Source organism: Callithrix jacchus, chromosome 6, assembly GCF_049354715.1.
Source record: "Callithrix jacchus isolate 240 chromosome 6, calJac240_pri, whole genome shotgun sequence".
NCBI lineage: Eukaryota > Metazoa > Chordata > Mammalia > Primates > Cebidae > Callithrix > Callithrix jacchus.
This window is the reverse complement of record NC_133507.1, coordinates 70,990,834-71,008,146: the sequence shown is the minus strand read 5'-3', so window position 1 is coordinate 71,008,146 and position 17,313 is coordinate 70,990,834.

Genomic DNA, 17,313 nt, shown 5'->3' with positions numbered 1-17,313 from the left:
CAGAAAACATCCTTTGCATGTTTTTCTTTTTAGTTAGGGTTTACAGAAAGAGAAAGACACTCTTTCCTTGTCATTATCATCATCATAAAACCATTAAGGAACCCTAGTAGAGGTGAGGAGAGCATGTAGGCACTAATCTAAAATAAGGAATAATCTGAATGTCTAAGGGAAAATGAATACTTAGAAACAATAAAAATAAAACTTTAAGGGAGGAAAAAAAGGAGGAATGAAAATAGTTCTAATTGGATAAAGGGAAGAGATTCTTCTAAAAGTAGATGGCTAGGTCTAATAGAGTATTTATCTGATTATCTACCATGGGGGTGGCCACAGAGCCCCAGCTGACTTTGTGTACTCCTTGGTGAAGACTGAACGCTATGCCCTGGCACAGTCTCAAAACAAGAATAATGAAGGTTTTTAAATCACTGTTTTATTGAAGGAAAACCCTCGTCTGCACCAGAGGACTCAACAAACCCAGGAAGTGAAGTGTAGCCAACTGCTGCCTGGGGCTGTGGGTGAGTGGGGAGTGTGTACCTGGATCCAGACCAAGTCTGTTTCAAATTTATGTGATTGAGAATTTCACTTTGAAAAGAGTACTTCATGGGACCTTTGGGAGCTGTCAAACTCTGCCCGGGGGCAGAAGATTAACTGCTCTGTGGACCAGCGGAGAGAAGCCTAGTAAATCAGAAGCCCCTTGTTTGTGCGTCTGCGGACTTACAGGTGGCAATGTAACAGGCAGTGCCTCTCTGTAGGCGCCTGGGGGACTTCACAGTTTGCAGCTCACAACTAGCCATGTGAATGGAAAGGAGCATTTCCATCCATTCTCCAAACTGCTTATTGAAAAACACATTTGAATGAACCTGCAAAAGAAGTTTCCTCAAATTATCTATCTTCTGGAAGAATCCCCAGGAAATGGTGTCTTATGGGGAGAATAACATTCTTTTTGTTTCTTACTGAGGGGGTGGTCAAGTTAAGAGCATGACTTTGGAAACAGCTCTACTGCCCTTTAGTGGTTGTGTGTATTTGGACCCTAAATTGTCTCAGTGGTAAAATGGGGATTATAATGAGGATTAAATGAGTCAATTACATGGAAAGCAGAACAATAAACATAGTGCGTGCTATTGGCTTTTACTAGTCCATATATTCCTGTGTATTACCTATCAAAATATTTTAAATGTTTTTATAAAATATTGAAAGATTTCTATAAAGCAAGTAATTGTCTCATAATCTCTCTCTTTTCTGGAATTTGATTTTTACAAAGTTTGGTGATAGTTAGACTCAACTATTATGCCCCTTCCTCCCTCGTTCTCCCTTCTTTGCGTTTCTTTTCTCTGATTCTGCTCTGCCAAGTGCAGAACTCCCTGTAGCTAAATGGTAGCCCGGGAATGTGAGAGGTCATTTGCATCAGCAGCCTTCCATACTCCTTTCTCCACTTATCACCTGACTGCTCCCCAGAGATCTTATCAATAGAAATGAAATAACTACTCCTCCTCAGACAGTCCTTTACATTATAGGTGGCCCCCAAAAGAGAGGAGTATGCTCTCTTCCTCCATTTCAACTTGTAATTAGTAAAGGCAAGAAAATAACTTCTCAAATGTAGGCTTAAGGATATGGATGTTGAACTGGAACTTCCACTCTCTTTTTGTAAATTAATAAACTTTATTTTTTAGAGCAGTTTTAGTTTCACAACAAAGGTAAGCAGGAAGAACAGACAGTTTTCTTTTTTTTTTTTTTTTTTTGAGACGGAGTTTCTCTCTTGTTACCCAGGCTGGAGTGCAATGGCACCATCTCGGCTCACCGCAACCTCCGCCTCCTGGGTTCAGGCAATTCTCCTGCCTCAGCCTCCCCAGTAGCTGGGATTACAGGCACGTGCCACCATGCCCAGCTAATTTTTTGTATTTTTAGTAGAGCCGGGGTTTCACCATGTTGACCAGGATGGTCTCGATCTGTTGACCTCGTGATCCACCGGCCTCAGCCTCCCAAAGTGCTGGGATTACAGGCTTGAGCCACCGCGCCTGGCCCAACCCTTGTTCCCACACAAGCACAACCTCCTTCCTCAACTATGACCACCCCCTACAAAAGAGGTACATTGTTACAATTCATAAACCCACATTGGCACATGGCAGCCTCCAACTCCCCCCAAGCTCAAGTGACCTTCCCACCTCGACCTCCTGAGTGGCTAGGGTCTACAGGCACATGCTATCATGACTAGCTAACTTTTTTACTTTTTGTAGAGAGAGCTTCTCACAATGTTGCCCAGGCTGGTCTTGAATTTCCTGACCTTAAGCAATCCCCCCACCTCAGCCTCCAAAACTGTTGGAATTACAGGTTTGAGCCACCACACCTGGCCTGGGTTTTTCTGTAGGTATAAGTTTTCAGTTTATTTGGACAAGTATCAAATATGTTAATTGTTTAAAAAACTGCCAAACTGTCTTCCAAAGTGGCTGTCCATCTTGAAATCCCACAGCAATGAATGAGAATTCTTGTTGCTCCACATCAGCACCAGCACCTGGCATTGTCAACATTCTGAATTTTGGCTATTCTAACAGGTGTATAGTGGTATCTCACTGTTGTTTGAATTTGCAACTTTCTGATGACATACGATGTTGAACATCTTTTCACATGCTTACTTACCGTCTGAATATGTTCTTTGGTGATGTGTCTGTTCTTGTTTGGTGATCTTGTCTTGCTTTGTGTTGCTATAACAGAATACTTAAGACTGGGTAATTTATAAAGAAAAAAGGTTTATTTAGCTTACTGGTCTGCAGGCTGGAAAGTTCAAAATTGGGTGGTCACATCTGGTGGCTTCTGGTGAAGCCTCATGCTGCATCAAAACATGGCAGAGAAATGAAAGGGGAACTGGGCTCATGTGACAAAGGGCAAAATACAAGAAGCAACTTCCCTATAACAACCAGCTCTGCAAGGAACTAATCCATTCCTGGGAGAACTAATATATTCTCTCAGGAAAGACATGAACCTATCTTAACGACCTAATACCTCTTGAATTCACCAACTCCCAACACCATCCCATTGAGGTCTAAGCCTCAACATGAGTTCTGGTGGGGAAAAACTGCTTTCCAACCATAACAGAACTTTTGTCCATATTTAAATCAAGTTATTCATTTTCTTCTGGTTTAGTCTTAAGAAGTCTTTGTATATTTTGGATAATAGTACCTTATCAGGTGTCTTTTGCAAGTATTTTTCCAAATCTGTGGTTTGCCTTTTGTTTTCCCTTGAGATTATCTTTTGCAGAGGAAAAAAAAAAGTTTTTTGTTTAAATGAAGTCCAGCTTAAAAATTATTTCTTTTGTGGATTGTGCCTTTGGTGTTCTACCTAAAAAGTCACCACTATATTCAAGGTCATCTAGTTTTCTTCCTAAGTTATCTTCTAGGAGTTTTATAGTTTTGAACTTTATAGCTACATCCATCATTCATGTTGAGTTAATTTTTGTGAAGGTGTAAGGTGTGTGTCTAGATTCTTTTTCTTTTTGGCTTGTGAATGTCCAGTCATTCCAGTACCATTTGTTGAAAAGATTATCTTTGATTTATTATATTGTCTTTGCTCCTTTGTCAAAGATCAGCTGACTGTTTTTATGTGGATCTATTTCTGGGCTTTCTATTCTGTCGAATTGATCTCTGTCTTTTCTTTCATCAATACTCTACAATCTTAATTACTGTAGCTTTGTAGTGAGCCTTAAAGTTGGGACTATCAGTCTTCTGACTTTGTTCTTTTTTTTTTTTTTCTTATTGAGACAGAGTTTCACTATTATTTCAATATGGTTCATTCAGATTTCTATTGTTGCACAGGCTGGCGTGCAGTGGCATGATCTTGCCTCACTGCAATCTCCACCTCCCAGGTTCAAGCAATTCTCCTGCCCCAGCTTCCTGAGTAGCTGGGATTGCAGGCATGCACCACCATGCCCAGCGAATTTTTGTACTTTTAGTAGAGACAGGATTGCACCCTGTTGGCAAGCTGGTCTTGAACTCCTGACCTCAGGTGATCCACCCTGCCTTGGTCTCCCAAAGTGTTGGAATTACAGACATGAACCACTGTGCCCGGCCTATTCTTCTCTTTTAACATTAGGTTTGCTATTCTGATTTTGTTTTTGTTTTGTTTTTTGCCTCTCAAACTTTAGAATTAATTTGTCAACATCTACAAAATAACTTGCTGTGATTTTTATTGGAATTGTATTGAATCTACAAAGTTGGGAAGAACTGATCTTAATTCTTAATTCCATGATCGTGAATAATCTTACTAAGTTAAGACTAAGATGATCATGGACTATCACTCCATTTATTTATTCTGTTTACTTATTCTCTGATATCTTTCAGTAGAATTTTATAGTTTTTTATATAGATCTTGCATATATTTTATTAGATTTATACCTAAGTATTTCATTTTGGAGGGTGCTAATGTAAATGGTAATATATTTTAGTTCCACAGTGTCATTTTGACATAGAGGAAAGTGGTTAACTTTGGCATATTTACCTTGTATCCTGTAACGTTGCTATAATTGCTTACTAGTTCCAGAAGCTTTTGTTGTTATTATTGTCAATTCTTTTCGATTTTCTACACAGACAATTATGTCATCTGCAAACAAAGACAGTTTTACTTATTCCTTTCCAATCTATATTTCTTTTACTGCCTTTTCTTGTCTCATTGAATTAGGTAGGATTTCCATTAAAAAGCAGTGGTTAGAAGGGACACCCTTGTCTTGTTCCTCATCTTAGTGAGAGCATCAAGTTTCTCACCATTGAATAGATTAGTTTCAGGTTTTTTGTAGATGTTATTTATCAAGTTGAGAAAGTTTCTCTCTATTCTTAGTATGTTGAGAGTTTTTATCATAAATGGGTGTTGGGCATTTGTTAAATGCTTCTCTACATCTATTGATATGACCATGTGATACTTTTCTTCTTTAGTCATTGATGTAATCGGCAATATTAATTGATTTTCAAACACTAAACAAACTTTACATAACTAGGATAAATTCCACTTGGTCATGGTGTATAATTCTTTTTATACATTGTTGAATTTGACTTGCTAGTATTTTGTTGAGGATTTTTGCATGTATGTTCGTGAGAAGTATTGGTCTGTATATTTCTTTTATTGTAAAGTATTTGTCTGGTTTTGGTATTAGGATGATGCTGCCTCATAGGATGAGTTAGAAACTATTTTCTCTGAATCTATTTTCTGGAATAGATCATGAAGAACTGGTATAATTTCTTCCTTAAATGTTTGGTAGAATCTACCAGTGAACCCATCAAGTCCTGGTGCTTTTTGTTTTGAAAGGTTATTAATTATTGATTCAATTTCTTTAATAGATATAGATCTATTCAGGTGGCCTGTTTCCTCTTATGTGCATTTTGGCAGATTGTATCTTTCAGGGAATTGGTCTGTTTCATCTAGATTATCAATCTCGTGGGCATACAGTTGTTCATAATATTTTTTATTATTTGAGTAATGTCTATGGGATCTGTAGTAATGTTCCCCTTTCATTTTTGATATTAGTAATTTATATTTTCCTTTTTTCTTATCCTGGGTAGAAGCTTATCCATTGCTTTTGGTTCTGTTGATTTTCACTGTTGACTTCTTATTTTCAATTCATTGATTTTTCCTCTAGTTTTTTTTTTTTCTGCCTATTGAAAATTTAATTTGCTCTTCTTTTACTAGTTTTCTAAGGTAGAAGCTTAGATTATTGATTTTTAGATCTTTCTTCTTTTCTAATATATGCATTCAATGCTATAAATTTCACTCTAAGGATTGATTTCACTGCACCCACAAAATTTGATGGTGTCCAAATCTCTGGTAGCTTAGGGAGTGTAAATGTGTGTGAACATGTGAGTCATGGGCCCCCGGATTTCCAGAGAGCCTACATGTCCTGCTTTCTGTAGCATGTGGTCCGGAGACCCTACTGAGAAACCTGCTGCATACACACTCTTCCACAGCAGCCAGCTAGCCAGCCAACCAAAACCCCCAAAAACTAGGAAATCCTAACCAGTGTTTTCTAATCATCAGATTTCTGAGGGGTAGTCTCTGAGTATCTGTACTTTTTAAGCCCTCTATGTGATTCTGATGAACTGGTGCCTTAACTACAACCACACTCTTCCATTTGCATTTCCCTGAATGTGATTCACGTTCAAGCTTTAGCATGTGACTTTCCTTTGGTCTAGTCTCCCTTCCTCCTCCTGCTCATCCTTAAGGTCCAGTTCAGAGGTCATCTCCACTTTTTAAAACCTTCACAGGGCCAGGCGCGGTGGCTCATGCCTATAATCCCAGCACTTTGGGAGGCCGAGGCGGGTGGATCACGAGGTCAACAGATCGAGACCATCCTGGTCAACATGGTGAAAACCCGTCTCTACTAAAAATACAAAAATTAGCTGGGCATGGTGGTACATGCCTGTAATCCCAGCTACTCGGGAGGCTGAGGCAGGAGAATTGCTTGAACCCAGGAGGCGGAGGTTGTGGTGAGTCAAGATTGCACCATTGCACTCCAACCTGGGTAACAAGAGCAAAACTCCGTCTCAAAAAAAAAAAAAAAAAAAAACCTTCACAGAGGCTCTCTTCTACCCACCTCTATCTTCCTACCCCACCCACAAATTAGAATTAGTCATTTAAATGTCTGTGTCTGCAGACTGGGCAATAGCTACTTGAAAGCAAGTGTAGTGGCTATATTCATTATCTATTCCTGAGTAACAAATTACCCCCCAAAATCAACTGGCTTAAACAACAATAAACGTTATTGACTCACAGCTGCTGTGGTTCAGGAACCCAGAAGCAACTTAGCTGGGTGTGTTAGGGCCTAAGTTTCTCATGAAATTGCAGCCATTATGTAGGCCAGGGTTGCAGTCATCTGAAGATTTGCCTAGGGCTGGAAAATCTTATTTTCTTTTTTTTTTTTTTTTTTTTTTAATTTTTTATTGGATTTTAGGTTTTGGGGTACATGAGCGGAGCATGCAAGACAGTTGCATAGGTACACACATGGCAGTGTGCTTTGCTTTTCTTCTCCCCTTCACCCACATTTGGCATTTCTCCCCAGGCTATCCCTCCCCACCTCCCCCTCCCACTGGCCCTCCCCTTTTCCCCCCAATAGACCCCAGTGTTTAGTGCTCCCCTTTCTGTGTCCATGTGTTCTCATTTTTCATCACCCACCTATGAGTGAGAATATGCGGTGTTTCATTTTCTGTTCTTGTGTCAGTTTGCTGAGGATGACGTTCTCCAGATTCATCCATGTCCCTACAAACGACACAAACTCATCATTTCTGATTGCTGCATAATATTCCATGGTGTATATGTGCCACATTTTTCCAATCCAGTCTATTATCAATGGGCATTTGGGTTGATTCCAGGTCTTTGCTATTGTAAACAGTGCTGCAATGAACATTCGTGTACATGTGTCCTTATAGTAGAACGATTTATAGTCTTTTGGATATATACCCAGCAATGGGATTGCTGGGTCAAATGGAATTTCTATTTCTAAGGCCTTGAGGAATCGCCACACTGTCTTCCACAGTGGTTGAACTAATTTACACTCCCACCAACAGTGTAGAAGTGTTCCTTTTTCTCCACATCCTCTCCAGCATCTGTTGTCTCCAGATTTTTTAATGATCGCCATTCTAACTGGCGTGAGATGGTATCTCAATGTGGTTTTGATTTGCATCTCTCTGATGACCAGTGACGATGAGCATTTTTTCATATGATTCTTGGCCTCATATATGTCTTCTTTCGTAAAGTGTCTGTTCATATCCTTTGCCCACTTTTGAATGGGCTTGTTTGTTTTTTTCCTGTAAATCTGTTTGAGTTCTTTGTAAATTCTGGATATCAGCCCTTTGTCAGATGGGTAGACTGAGAAAATTTTTTCCCATTCTGTTGGTTGCCGATCCACTCTAGTGACTGTTTCTTTTGCCGTGCAGATGCTGTGGAGTTTCATTAGGTCCCATTTGTCTATTTTGGCTTTTGTTGCCAATGCTTTTGGTGTTTTGTTCATAAAGTCCTTGCCTACTCCTATGTCCTGGATAGTTTTGCCTAGATTTCCTTCTAGGGTTTTTATGGTGCCAGGTCTTATGTTTAAGTCTTTAATCCATCAGGAGTTAATTTTAGTGTAAGGTGTCAGGAAGGGGTCCAGTTTCTGCTTTCTGCACATGGCTAGCCAGTTTTCCCAACACCATTTGTTAAACATGGAATCCTTTCCCCATTGCTTGTTTTTGTCAGGTTTATCAAAGATTGTATAGTTGTATGTATGTTGTGTTGCCTCCGGTGCCTCTGTTTTGTTCCATTGGTCTATATCTCTGTTTTGGTACCAGTACCATGCTGTTTTGATTACTGTAGCCTTGTAGTATAGTTTGAAATCCGGTAGTGTGATGCCCCCGGCTGTGTTCTTTTTGCTTAGAATTGACTTCGCTATGCGGGCTGTCTTTTGGTTCCATATGAAGTTCATGGTGGTTTTCTCCAGTTCTGTGAAGAAAGTCAGTGGTAGCTTGATGGGGATAGCGTTGATTCTGTAAATTACTTTGGGCAGTATAGCCATTTTCACGATATTAATTCTTCCTAACCATGAACATGGAATGTTTCTCGATCTGTTTGTGTCCTCTCTGATTTCGTTGAGCAGTGGTTTGTAGTTCTCCTTGTAGAGGTCTCTTACGTTCCTTGTGAGTTGTATTCCAAGGTATTTTATTCTTTTTGTAGCAATTGCGAATGGCAGTTCGCTCTTGATTTGGCTTTCTTTAAGTCTGTTGTTGGTGTAGACGAATGCTTGTGATTTTTGCACATTGATTTTATATCCTGAGACTTTGCTGAAGTTGCTTATCAGTTTCAGGAGTTTTTGGGCTGAGGCAATGGGGTCTTCTAGGTATACTATCATGTCGTCTGCAAATAGAGACAATTTGGCTTCCACCTTTCCTATTTGAATACCCTTTATTTCTTTTTCTTGCCTGATTGCTCTGGCTAGAACTTCCAGTACTATATTGAATAGGAGTGGTGAGAGAGGGCATCCTTGTCTAGTGCCATATTTTAAAGGGAATGCTTCCAGTTTTTGCCCATTCAGTATGATATTGGCTGTTGGTTTGTCATAAATAGCTTTTATTACTTTGAGATACGTTCCATCGATACCGAGTTTATTGAGGGTTTTTAGCATAAAGGGCTGTTGAATTTTGTCAAGTGCCTTCTCTGCGTCAATTGAGATAATCATGTGGTTTTTGTTTTTGGTTCTGTTTATGTGGTGAATTACGTTGATAGACTTGCATATGTTGAACCAGCCTTGCATCCCCGGGATGAATCCTACTTGATCATGATGAATAAGTTTTTTGATTTGCTGTTGCAATCGGCTTGCCAATATTTTATTGAAGATTTTTGCATCTATGTTCATCATGGATACTGGCCTGAAGTTTTCTTTTCTCGTTGGGTCTCTGCCGGGTTTTGGTATCAGGATGATGTTGCTCTAATAAAATGATTTGGGAAGTATTCCCTCTTTTTGGATTGTTTGAAATAGTTTTAGAAGGAACGGTACCAGCTCCTCCTTGTGTGTCTGGTAGAATTCGGCTGTGAACCCGTCTGGACCTGGGCTTTTTTTGTGTGGTAGGCTCTTAATTGCTGCCTCAACTTCAGACCTTGTTATTAGTCTATTCATAGTTTCAGCTTCCTCCTGGTTTAGGCTTGGGAGGACACAGGAGTCCAGGAATTTATCCATTTCTTCCAGGTTTACTAGTTTATGCGCATAGAGTTGTTTCTAATATTCTCTGATGATGGTTTGAATTTCTGTGGAATCTGTGGTGATTTCCCCTTTATCATTTTTTATTGCATCTATTTGGTTGTTCTCTCTTTTATTTTTAATCAATCTGGCTAGTGGTCTGTCTATTTTGTTGGTCTTTTCAAAAAACCAGCTCTTGGATTTATTGATTTTTTGAAGGGTTTTTCGTGTCTCAATCTCCTTCAGCTCAGCTCTGATCTTAGTTATTTCTTGTCTTCTGCTGGGTTTTGAGTTTTTTTGATCTTGCTCCTCTAGCTCTTTCAATTTTGACGATAGGGTGTCAATTTTGGATCTCTCCATTCTCCTCATATGGGCACTTATTGCTATATACTTTCCTCTAGAGACTGCTTTAAATGTGTCCCAGAGGTTCTGGCATGTTGTGTCTTCGTTCTCATTGGTTTCGAAGAACTTCTTTATTTCTGCCTTCATTTCGTTGTTTACCCAGTCAACATTCAAGAGCCAGTTGTTCAGTTTCCATGAAGCTGTGCGGTTCTGGGTCTGTTTCTGAATTCTGAGTTCTAACTTGATTGCACTATGGTCTGAGAGGCTGTTTGTTATGATTTCAGTTGTTTTGCATTTGTTGAGCAGTGCTTTACTTCCAATTATGTGGTCAATTTTAGAGTAGGTGTGATGTGGTGCTGAGAAGAATGTGTATTCTGTGGATTTGGGGTGGAGAGTTCTGTAAATGTCTATCAGGTTTGCTTGCTCCAGGTCTGAGTTCAAGCCCTGGGTATCCTTGTTGATTTTCTGTCTGGTTGATCTGTCTAGTATTGACAGTGGAGTGTTAAAGTCTCCCACTATTATTGTGTGGGAGTCTAAGTCCTTTTGTAAGTCATTAAGAACTTGCCTTATGTATCTGGGTGCTCCTGCATTGGGTCCATATATGTTTAGGATCGTTAGCTCTTCTTGTTGTATTGATCCTTTTACCATTATGTAATGGCCTTCTTTGTCTCTTTTGATCTTTGTTGCTTTAAAGTCTATTTTATCAGAGATGAGAATTGCAACTCCTGCTTTTTTTTGCTTTCCATTAGCTTGGTAAATCTTCCTCCATCCCTTTATTTTGAGCCTTTGTATATCCTTGCATGTGAGATGGGTTTCCTGGATACAGCACACTGATGGGTTTTGGATTTTTATCCAATTTGCCAGTCTGTGTCTTTTGATTGGTGCATTTAGTCCATTTACATTTAGGGTTAATATTGTTATGTGTGAATTTGATACTGCCATTTTGATTCTAAGTGGCTGTTTTGCCTGTTAGTTGTTGTAGATTCTTCATTATGTTGAAGCTCTTTAGCATTCAGTGTGATTTTGGAATGGCTGGTACTGGTTGATCCTTTCTATGTGTAGTGCCTCTTTTAGGAGCTCTTGTAAAGCAGGCCTGGTGGTGACAAAATCTCTGAGTACTTGCTTGTTCACAAAGGATTTTATTTTTCCTTCAATAATGAAGCTCAGTTTGGCTGGATGTGAAATTCTGGGCTGAAAGTTCTTTTCTTTAAGAATTTTGAATATTGGCCCCCACTCTCTTCTGGCTTGTAGTGTTTCTGCCGAGAGATCTGCTGTGAGTCTGATGGGCTTCCCTTTGTGGGTGACCCGACCTTTCTCTCTGCCTGCCGTTAATATTCTCTCCTTTATTTCAACCCTGTTGAATCTGACGATTATGTGCCTTGGGGTTGCTCTTCTTGCGGAATATCTTTGTGGTGTTCTCTGTATTTCCTGCAATTGAGTGTTGGCCTGTCTTGCTAGCTGGGGGAAATTTTCCTGGATGATGTCCTGAAGAGTATTTTCCAGCTTGGATTCATTCTCTTCATCCCCTTCTGGTACACCTATCAAACGTAGGTTAGGTCTTTTCACATAGTCCCACATTTCTTGGGAGACTTTGTTCATTCCTTTTTGCACTTTTTTCTCTGATCTTGGTTTCTCGTTTTATTTCATTGAGTTGGTCTTCGACTTCAGATATTCTTTCTTCTGCTTGGTCAATTCGGCTATTGAAACTTGTGTTTGCTTCGCGAAGTTCTCGTATTGTGTTTTTCAGCTCCTTTACTTCATTCATATTCCTCTCTAAGTTATCTATTCTTGTTATCATTTCCTCGAATCTTTTTTCAAATCTTTTTTCAAGGTTCTTAGTTTCTTTGCATTGATTTAATACATGATCTTTTAGCTCACAAAAGTTTCTCATTATCCATCTTCTGAAGTCTAATTCCGTCATTTCGTCACAGTCATTCTCCGTCCAGCTTTGTTCCCTTGCTGGTGAGGAGTTTTGGTCCTTTCTAGGAGGCGAGGTGTTCTGGTTTCGGGTGTTTTCCTCCTTTTTTCGCTGGTTTCTTCCCATCTTTGTGGATTTGTCCGCTGGTCATCTGCGTAGTTGCTGATTTTTCGATTGGGTCTCTGAGTGGACACCCAGAATGTTGATGATGAAGTATTTCTGTTGCTTGGTTTTCCTTCTACCAGTCTAGCCCCTTCGCTGTATGACTGCTGAGGTCCGCTCCAGACCTTGCTTGTCTGGGGTGCACCTCTAGCAGCTGTGGCACAGCGAGGGATACTACCAGTTTCTTTTTCTGCTATCTTTGTCCCAGGATGATGCCTGCCTAATGTCAGTCTTTTGGATATAGAGGGGTCAGGGAGCTGCTTGAGGAGACAGTTTGTACTTTATAGGGGTTTAATTGCTGAGCTGTGCGCTCTGTTGTTCCTTCAGGGCTGTTAGGCTGCTATGTTTGATTCTGCTGCAACAGAGCTCATTAAAAAACCCTTTTTTTTTTTTTCTCAAATGCTCTGTGTTGAGGGGTTTGGGCTTTATTTTTGGATGTTCGATGAGGTGTCCTGCCCAGCTAGAAGGCAGACTAGCCACTGTCTGGTTGCCAGGCTCCGCCCTGCTGTTGTGTGATTCGCCCTGTTCCTGCAGGCTCTGCTGTGGTCTCTGCCACGCCCTGCGGCGGAGTCTCTTCGTTGTAGCGTGTTGCCTCAGCAATGGCAGGCTGCGTCAGCAGTGGGCGTGTATCTCAGTTGGGGTGGGTTGCCTCGGTAGTGGTGGACGCCCCTCCCCCACAGAGCGTCTCGGACTGTCTGCTCGGGATAGTTTGAAATCGCGGTTTTGTTCGTCCCACTGGGTATCCCAAACGATCTGTCCCTGCAATCCCCTGGGCTGGGCTACTGTGCAAGTCTCGTTCAGTCTCAAGTCCAGCCCTCTCAAGTCTCAGGTTGCCGGTTCAACAAGGCACCTGGACAAGCGCGCCCTGTGGGGATTGCTGGGTAGGGCCGGCCGCCGCCGCCCCAGCTGCCGGCTTCACCAGGCAGACCTACTGCCTGGCGTCCCGTGTCTTTTTATACTTGGGAGTTTCCCCGTTCTGTGGGCAACAAAGATCAGTCTGGAAATGCAGCACTGACTCACCATTTACGGATTCAACGCGAGCTCCAATCCTGGGTTGTTCTCACAGCGCCATCTTGAGTCCCCTCCCCGGAAAATCTTTTTTTCAAGATGGCTGATTCAAATTTCTAGCAAGTTGGTACAAGAGGTTAACAGAAGGTCTCAGTTCCTTTTCGACACAGTGTGGATGTCTGCAGCCTCTAAATCTCATGTTGAAATGTGATTCCCAATGCTGGAGTTGGAGCCTGTGAGAGGCTCCCAGGTGTTTGGGTCGTGCAGTGGATCCCTCATGGATGACTTGGTGCCCTCCCCATAATCATGAACTCATGTAAGATCTGCTTGTTTAAAAAGGAGCCTAGCCCTCCTCTTCCCTTGCTCCCTCTCTTGCCATGTGATACACTGGCTCCTATGCCTTCTGCCATGATTGTAAGCTTCCTGAGGCCCTCACCAGAAGCAAATGCCAGCACCACACTTCCTAGACAGTCTGCAGAACTACGAGCAAAATAAACCTCTTTTCTTCATAAATTACCCAGTCTTGGGTACTCCTTTATAGCAAGGTAAATGGACTAATACACAATTCACACGAATCTCTTCACAGGGCTGCTTGGGTGTCCTCACAACATGGTGGCTGACTTCCTTCAGGGCCAGTAATAAAAGAGAGAGCAGCACAATGAAAGCATCAATGTATTTTATGACCTAGCCATGAAGATCACATACCACTTGTGCATATTCTATTGGTCATGCAGGCCAGCCATGATTCCATGTAGGAGAAGATTATACAGAATGTAAATATAATCATGTGCCACATAACAATATTTCTGTTAGCAACAGGCCACAAATAATATGGTAGTCCCATAAGATCATAATACCATAGTTTCACTGTACCTTTTCTATGTTTTGATATGTTTAGATATATAAATATTCACCATTGTGTTACAATTCCCTACACTACAGTAACATGCTGTACAGATTTGTAGCCTAGGAGCAATAGGTTATACCGTATAGCCTGAGTGTGTAGTAAGCTATACCATCTAGCTTTGTGTAAGTATATTCTATGATGTTCACACAATGGCAAAGTCATCTATGGACACATTTCTCAGAATGTATCCTCGTTGTTAAGTGACACATGACTATATAAAGAGGTGAAGATCAATTGGGGTCATCTTGGATGCTGACTACCACAGTCAATATCTGTTCTTCTTGTACATTGTTTGCCCTTCTCCCTGTGTGGAAGACATATTTCATGTTATACAATTGCTATTAAACCCTCCTCATCTGAAGGGGAAGCAGGTAATCAAAGGTGGCTAATCTGAGGACTTCATTTCTGTAACAAGATAGGTCAGTCATGGGCATGTGATCAAGTAGAGCCAATCATAATCTTTCTTGATTTTTGATAAGTGGATTCTTGTTGAGCGATGGTCTCTATTCCTGTACTACTTTGAGTTCCAAAAATGATCTAAGCTGGAGCTCCTTATAGCCATTCATTCAGGTTACATTGGAGGAAGCTATCTTTGGTAAAAGAAAATGAGGCCAGCACACAAAGAGAGGCAAAGATGAGCAGAGAGGAAAAGGAGTCCTAATGAGATCATTTGAGTCCTCTTGATCCAGTCATGCCTGAAATTTACACCCAGACTTTTCAGTTACATGAGTCAATACATTTCTTTTTTTTAAAAGCTGTTTTAAGTTGAGTTACTATCACCTGAAACAAAAAGAACCCAACAGATCAGTAGGGTCTATATCTTTTTCCTCTTAAATTGCTGGCATTGGGTTTAATTCCTAATACTCGATTCAAATTTGAAGAATACATTATTTAACTGTTATGTTTTTACATAAAAACAATCTGGTATGTGAAAACATTGGGGATTAAAAAAAAAAGACTTGGCAACTTCTAAGTAACAGTTATAAGAACCCTAAATGTATCTTAAAACCTCTAAAAGTTTTGGGATCTGGCAGCCCCCAAAACCATTGTTAGTCTGCTATGCTCAGGGCCAGTTTTCTATAGCTCTGTGTAATGTGGTTGAATGAGTCATTCACCAGGATCCTGAGTATACACAGAGCTAGTTGAGGAGACAGGGCTGCTGCTGCTGAGTACCACGTTGCCTTAGTAACAGGAGAATGGGAAGGGGCCCTGAGTGGACTTTAAACACTGGCTTATCCAATATGTAGATAAAATTCTATTGCAGGAATTAAGGTGAGTTAATAGGTAAAAAGACATCCACAGAATGATGGTTGTGGCTGGTGGTTTATGTCCCCTTTAAGAACCATGGCCAGAGAGGAACTTGCAAAGGAAAGGTGCAAGATCAGATTTACAGCCACAGGTGAAGAGTTCACCAAATAACCATGCTAGTAATCAGATTATCCCAACTCTTGCCCTCATTGACAGGCTGAAAGGAACATAGAAAAACATGACTGTTTGCTGTGACTTACATCAGTAACTTCACAGGTAAATGGTTGTTCTGGTATAGGACATTATAAGGAGATATAAAAAGAAAGGAAGTCAAATATGGATAAGAGAGAGGCAAGTTGTCTGCCTTTCTCTTCAAAGCCTTCTAAAATTCCACAGCTTTGTTGTGTCTAGGAAAACTGTTATACACATCATCAACCAAGTGACAGATCTTTATTTTTAATTCATAACAGAAGTCTGCTGCCCAAATGATCCTTGACAGAAAAAAATCTCCTGTTGGTAAGGGCCTTTTCTGAAGTCAAGGAAAACCTCAGAATTCCTTAGTTTTCCCCTGGGCTTTTATAGCAAGTTCAGTTTTCTTTAACCCTATAAATTCCTATTGTGGCTTCTAGTCACATACCAACTGTTATTCCTCAGAAAGGAAACTATGGTATCTAAAGCAGGTACAAGCCTGGATTCCAGAATCAGACTGCCTGAATTCAAATCATTGCTTCCCCACTTACCTGATCTGTATAACCTAAGACAAGTCACATTTTGTGCCTCAGTTTCCTCATTAGTAAGATGGAAATAATAATGTGATGAGGGGCATGGTGGTGCACACCTGTAGTGCCTTGGTTTCTGAGTACTGAGGCACAGGATGAGGAATCACTTGAGCCCTGGATTCGAGGACAGCATGGACAACATAGAAAACTCTGTTTCTAAAATAATAATAATAATATTAAGATAATAGTTTGTCTTTACTAAGGTATGGCTTAGAATAGTTACTGGCACTTGGTAAGCCCCATATAATTCTATTATTATTATTATATAGACAAAACCGCATTTTTTTCTATAAATCTTCCTTGAATTTTGGTCATCACTTACAGTTTTTTTCCTGTTTGACCCTCTTTTATTTTTTAATTAAATACATCTCATGATAACTACTTGTAGATGGTTAAATGTTGCTAACTGGTTCAAATCAGTTTGGTGGTACACAATTGTTAGTGTCTTGCTGGCGCCTCCACCCCTTTGAGTCATTGGAGCTGGGATCTTCTGCCCCTGCACAGAGTCACTGGGTGATAAGGTCCATGAAAGTGAGTCTTGGGCTTAACAGCAAACAAGTCTGAGTCAAGCAGATCAGTCTCATACACTTGATAAGCTCCGGACTCTCTGGCCATAGTCTTCCATGAAATATTCACTTGAACCAGACCCCACAATGTCACAGAACAGAATCCAGTGGATCAAGTGACTGGACACTGCCTTCCAGTGTCAGGCACAAGACTAAACAAACACCCAAGCCTGGAGCACCATTCTGGGCTCACCCAAAACTGAGTAGCTGGGACCACAGGGACATACCACCACACTGGACTAACTTTTTCTATTTTTCATAAAGATAGGGTTCCACTATATTGCCCAGGCTGGTCTCAAACACCTGGCCTTAAGTGATCCTCCGGCCTTCCAAAGTGCTGGGATTATAGGCATGAGCCACCATACCCAGCCTAAAAAGTTACTTCTAACATCTCTTACGCAAAATAATCCATTCACTAGTGTAGATTCAGAAAGGAATAGTTGAAGGAGCTTTGGTAGCCACGCTTCCAAGTCCAGGGTTCTTATTAGGGCCTTTAAATGCTAACAAACCACCCCCTGGAGTGTTACTCCCCATTAGACTACTTCAAATGTTAATTAGCAACTGTTAAGATGAATATTAGAACTCACTTTGAAAGCACACACGTATATATCTTGCTGTCAAAGTTGAAGTATTTAAATTATTACAATAATTGTCTAATGTCAGTAAAACAGTCAAACCACAACTTTACTTTTTTTCAGGTGACA